The following is a 6,692-nucleotide window of genomic DNA, read 5'->3' on the forward strand; positions in this document are numbered from 1 at the left end:
AGATTGATGAGAATGAATTCCTATATATGCATATAATATTTCTTTTATTAATACACATGCTACTTTATCACTTATTTATAATTTTGGTTACTAACTGGTAATTGGGTTACCTCTGAGTTATTGGGATGTATGTCTCACACTATTACTTTTGAACACAGGTAAAGATAGCGTGAGAAGGCTAGGAAAGGAAGCGAGAAAAGAGTAGTTTCAGTTGGTAGTAGTATGACTACCATTGAACGAAATGAATGTATAAATTTGTTTAGAGTTTGAGTTGCCAACTAGGATGGATAAGTGATTGTATGTTGAATTATGATGTGAATCTTGCTTGTGTATATTTATAGTGTTGTATTATGCTGAAGGTGCCCCAGTGGAGGGTACGTGGGTAGGCTTAAATGTGAATCAAGCAAGTATATGTCGTGTTATAACTTGTTCTACTTGTGTATATATGTGATATGTAAAATCTCACTCCACTAAACACAATTATCTAATATATCTCATGGCAATCAAATGATTAACTCAAAAAGTGATTACCAAGTTTTAGTTCAAATTCAAGGGATCCCAATTTTTCTTAATCAAAATAAGTTTAAAAGAATCATAAACTCTTATATTAGAGTAAAAATAAGTTACGAAAGTATGAGATACCTCAGAGGAGTGAAAGAAATTAAAAACAAGTGAAAAACAACTCTTTTATCATGAGACAGGGCAATGTGCCATGACATGTTGCCCTTTGTGCACGAAAATATCAATAGATATTGCTGTCATTTGATAGAAAAATTGGGGCACTTCAGATGCATCTAGATTCTCCGTCTAACATTCGAATGACGTGATTTAGGTTTTTACAAAAAGCTCTTTTCATAAATTAGTTAATGGCATGAGTTTTACTTCCAAAATACGTCACACCAAGAAGTTGGACATCCAAACACGTTTTGACTACTTTTCATAACTTTCACACAAAGAGGGTGTCCAAAACCAACAACAAGTGTCAAAAGCCTTTTCTAACACTTAAACCATGTCCATTAGACCTAAGACTATTAGTATAACATGTCATGCACACTAAAACACAATTATAGCATAAATTCACTCCTCCTCCCCATTTCACCAAAAACAAAAAAGGGAGGCATTTTCAATTGCATTGCATCCAAACCAATCAAAACATGTTCAAAATATTATTTCTACACTTGCACTAGTATTTTGACCCTATCAACATATATATATATATATATATAATCATACATAAATATTTAGGGCCTAAAATACAATTTAGATATTTACAACAACAAAATAGTGCAAGTATGATGGTATGCAACCTAGCATTAGCAATCATATACTATTACACAAAAAAAATCTAAGCTAGAGGCATAAAATAAGAATGTATGAATTCCTAGCCTCTTAAGTCTTCTCCCTTTTCTACACAAGAGTTAGAGCTTGAAATGTGTTAAATGAAAGGGGTAAGTCTAGCTACTCAGTAATCAAGGTAAAACCTACGCTATGTAATTATATATCAATTGTAAATCACACATGTATACGAAATCAAGTACTTAAAATATGTTTTAACACATATCATAACTTATTAATTTAGTTAGCACATTTTTATCTCGTACATGCTGGGTATATAATCACAAAACACTTAGACATGTGACCCAGACCCAATTTATCACACGACTTACCACAAATCAAGATATGTGACACATCATAAGTTTACATAGGCAATGATCAACCAACCTTATATGCTTCTTATTTCCTCAAATTAAAACTATCTGTGTGACTAGAATACCCAAGTTCACCAATTGTGAGGTGTGACTTGACCAAAGATTACATGACTCACTCTTAGACCACGGTTTCCCCCACTCTTGAATCTTTAGGGTGTCTCATATCCTAGGCTATTCTTCTCGTTAAACTGGTGGAGATAGTTAGGCTCTAGTCCTTCGACAAATTATGGGACAGTCCCTCGACAAACTGTAGGACAAGGCTATACCCCCTTGCACCGGAGGATAACCTAAATACCATATAATTTTTTCTCTACTCCCAATCCCTAGGCGAACTTCTACCCACTAATTATTCCATAAACGATGCTCACTCATTTTTTACTTTTTTAATTATTGTTTATCACAATCACACGTTGGGTTCACGATCATGTGCTACCCAAGTAAGCATCCAATAACATTTCACAACATTATCCTTACTTATCACAATAATTCATTTCTTTATTAATATACATTTATCTCAACACAATATCACATTCATCTTCCTAAAACATATACACATCCATAGTTCAAAAACCATCTTGATTTCACATCTTACATTCCAAGCCAAACATGACATTATGCATAATTAGGTTTATCCCTTAATGTTATAGCTTTCAAGCTTGAATTCCCAAGCCAATTTGGTGTCTAAGAGCTCAATCTACAATTTACCAAGTTAACTTTCATTAACATTGCTAATCTCACACATTTCAACTCTAATCTTCCTTTTCTAGATTACCCAATGCCCGCATTGCTTACTTTGTGCCTACCCATTAGGTTTATTATCTATCTTTAGTCCTCAATAACATTAATGAGTTATTAAACTCCTATTAATGGCACCATACTCTTCCAACAACCCACATTAATGCAAAAATTTCAATATTTATGGTGCCTAACAATTCAAAACACCAAAATTCATTACACTTAGATTTAGATACTCTAATCTACTCCCATTAACTTTATTTGAGCCAATAGATTCAGACCCATAACCTATAAGGACTAAAAATACACTTTCACTATCAAACCCTAACCATAAACTCATAAATGTGGAAGAGATGGGGAAATTAATGAGTATGGTACTTACTTTGGGTGTTTGTAGCTTCTAAAATACTCTTAATGTCATCAAAGAGTGAACCGTAGCAGAGCTTGGCACGTCTCTCTATTTTTTCCTTTTTCTTCTTTCCATTTCTCTCCTAGTTTCGCAACTGATAACTACAAAAAATGACCATGCACCACAGTAGATGCACAATGTGCTATAGCACATGGCATAAAGAAGTCCCCATTCCGTATCAGAAGTGTCTATGTGCCGTGACGAACATACTTCACGCTATAGTATATGGTGTAGCAATATTAACTCTTTTATTTTCTTCTCTTTTTAATGTCTAAGTGACTCGACTTTATACTGGACCCACAATTAGGGCTGAAATACAATTAAACATGATTATTAGACCTCCCTAGCCATACATCACTACAATCTACCCAATTATCCTAATTAAGCTTATTACTTTAAGAGATTAAAAACTAGGATATTACATGATGATTATGTGTTGATTATGAATTGTGTTGTTATGTGAGAACTTAACACAAATGGTGAGAACTTGACACAAATGGTGAGGTAGAGCCTCATTTAGAAGAGTCGAGTACATTTGTGATTCTCAACCATATGGTGAGGCAGAGCCTCATATGTAAGAGTCAGAGGATTGAAAGTGGAACAAGTCTAGTTGTATATATGAATATCTGTTGTATATATGTATTCCTCATATAAGACCACAATTGTGTAATGTGGCTTTGAGAGGCCAAAATAGGCTAATGATGTGATATTTATGATATGTAGTGTTAATCAAGTTTATGTTGTCTTTTTAAACTTGGTTTAAAGCCTAAAGTGGTCTAATAGGACAAGGAATGAGAATTGAGCACTTAAGGTGTAAGTTTTGAAAGAAAAAGCGACTTTTTACACCCGAGTATCCAATTTTAGATTAAACTGTCAGATCAAGTTTAAACTTATTTCATTAGCTATTATATATGGTAAGCTTTGTGCAGGTGTTTGAATCACTCCAATTGAACGTTAGGTGTGAAAGCAGCCCACATTGAAATTTCATTATTTTTGCTGTTAAATGATAGTAGAAAATTTAGACAGGCGTACTACGGCACATGGTGTCTCATACTGCAGTGCATAACATAGAGAAGTTAGTTGTGTGGCTTTGTGCCACATGTCATGGCGCACGTATTGCATACCATGGTGTACTGCCCATTTTTAAAATAGATGTTGTGTCTTTTTAAGTTGTTTGACTGCGTTTATGCTTTCACTAGCCCTCTTATTTGAATATATACTTTAAGAAGTTAGGATCCCATGATTTGAAAATAAATAAAGGGCTATTGCTATGATATTTTATTATTCTTATATTGATTGATTGTGTGATAGGAATGGTAAAGCCCAAGTTAAGTCAAAACTTTATAGTTTGGTATTAGTTTTCTTTGGTTTTGATTTCTTTGTGCCTTGCATCATATTAGTTGGCAACTTTTACCAACTTTTTCTACCTTTACTCTAAAGGAAGGGAGAAAGGTATGTGAAGCTACTGTAGCTACTGTAACATTATTGTAGAGCTATGAGAGGATGTGGTAGAATTTCATGACACACACAGGCTTAGCATGCCCAAGATGTACAAGATCTGGAGGTTCTACCGAAACAACTTCAGGGTAATGACCCTTTATGGCACGCATGCTAAAAGTGATGCTGGACATTCAAAAGAGTCTAGTCAGCCGTGATGCTTTAAACCATAACAGGGATAACAAGGGGCCAAGGCCTGAGCAAGAGGTAAGGCCTGAGGCAGAGGAGAGAGTAGAGATTGAGCAATAACCTAAGATACAATTTAGCAGGCTAGCGACCCCCCATGCTTTAGGGAGTAAGCTAGAGACATGTAGAGAAGATCAAGAGATTCCTATAAATCAAGCCTTGAGGACTTTTTTATAGTTAAATTTGCCAACCTTCAATGGCAGTATGATAGAAGGAGATGTAGAGAACTGGATAGAGAGGATGGAGACCATTTTTAAGGTTATTTCGTGTTCCTCTAAGCAGAAAGTAGTGTTAGCCATATTATAACTGATTGAGGATGCCCAACTTTAGTGGCATTCAGTGAGACCCTCTAATAGTAGTTGGCTCAACTGGGAGCAGGTTAGAGAGAGGTTCTTTAACTATCACTTCTCTACAGCATTCAGAGATGAAAAAGAATTGTAGTTTTATACTTTTCAATAGGGAGATATGGATGAGGAGTTGTTTATGAGGAGTTCAACTAGCTTTCCAAGTTTGTGACTTACCTACATGAGAAAGGCGATAGTAAATGGGGAGCTAAGAGATTGATTGAGAAGATGTGACCTTAGTATAGAAGGCAGATTGCCTTACTGGGGGAGGCTACATATGAGGAAACTTGTAACTAGCTTCAAATAGTTGTGAGGTGAGGTTGAGAAGTAGATGTTGAGAAGAAAAGAGACAGCTATAGGAGGTTTTCCACTTTGTTAGGCCCAACTGAAGGGGTATTAAAGAGATGTTAGATAGGGAAGCACAGCGGAAGATTAAAATTTTGAAGTTCTTATCCTAACATGAACCAAAAGAACTTGTTTAAGTCAAGGTAGATAAAAGAGTTATCTTTTAATTCTTCAAACTTGGCGTGTGTTCTCTTCAAGAGTTTGGATCTCAGGAGTTGACAATGTAGATCTCCTCCCTCTACTGGTATCCACACAAACAGTTTTCTAACTTGAACAGCATGCTAGTGCTCCCAGCATCCGTTTTTCTTTAAACGTTAGTTTTCCTCTTTATAGGGTGTTTCATGGCTCTCAAAGTATTTTGTCGTCAGAACTTTTCTAACTCCCTTAATAAAGCACGTCCCTATCTATATATAATATATGGATCAAGGTTTTCGTCTTCCACTTAAAGAGCCCACAAAAATTTAATTAAATTTATCTTATAAATTTAATCCATGATATCATATCTAATTCAAATTTATTTTATAAATTTAAATTATAAAACTGACATGATATTCTCTCATATCATGTTAGTTATTAAATTTAATCTATCACATAAAATTAAATTTAAAACTAACACAATATAATATAATACATATATATCACATATACATATTATATATATATATATATATGAATATATATATACCCACATATATTTCGATATATATATATATATATTATATATATATATATATATATTATATATTTATTTTATATATATATATATATATATACATACATATATATATATCAGATATACATTCACATGAATATATATATATATATATATATTTTTTGAAAAAATATATATAATTATATTTTTGAATTTTATATTTCATGTAAATATATATAAATATTTATTAAATAAATATTTAAATATATAGATATATAATTCATTCATCCTATATTACATTCATTGAATCTAAATATATTCTAGATTCAATAAACTTGGATATTATAACTCGAGTTGGGCTATTCTTGTGTGTGATCCTGTATGCCTATATGAAGTTGGCAGTAGGCTAATTATGCTATTAGCCCACAAGTCACAAGTGGCCTCTAGGAAAACATTACAACTACTCAATTCACATGGGGATCAATAATATGATGTAACATATCATACAACGTATCACATCCCTTTTGTCACACGATATTTCAGTCAAGTGTAAGACATAAAATTGTCATTCTCCTTTACCTGAACGTTACTTTCTCGATCTCTGAGTGGACTGACTATAGCAATGAAAAAACCTTTTCCATTGTAATATGGCTGTACATTTTTCAGTCTTACTCATCGAGGAGCCCAGTAATAACTCTCACTTAATGTGAGGGACAAATTCTATCTTGACCAGTCATATTCCTTTATGATCACCCGATCAAAGGTGACTTTTGACTAGGTCAAAGGTCAGTGGTCATCATATAGAAAAACATAAT

The sequence above is a fragment of the Prosopis cineraria genome, unplaced genomic scaffold (assembly GCF_029017545.1).
Source record: "Prosopis cineraria cultivar Desert tree isolate PC_DT_omini unplaced genomic scaffold, ASM2901754v1 PC1, whole genome shotgun sequence".
Classification (NCBI taxonomy): domain Eukaryota; kingdom Viridiplantae; phylum Streptophyta; class Magnoliopsida; order Fabales; family Fabaceae; genus Prosopis; species Prosopis cineraria.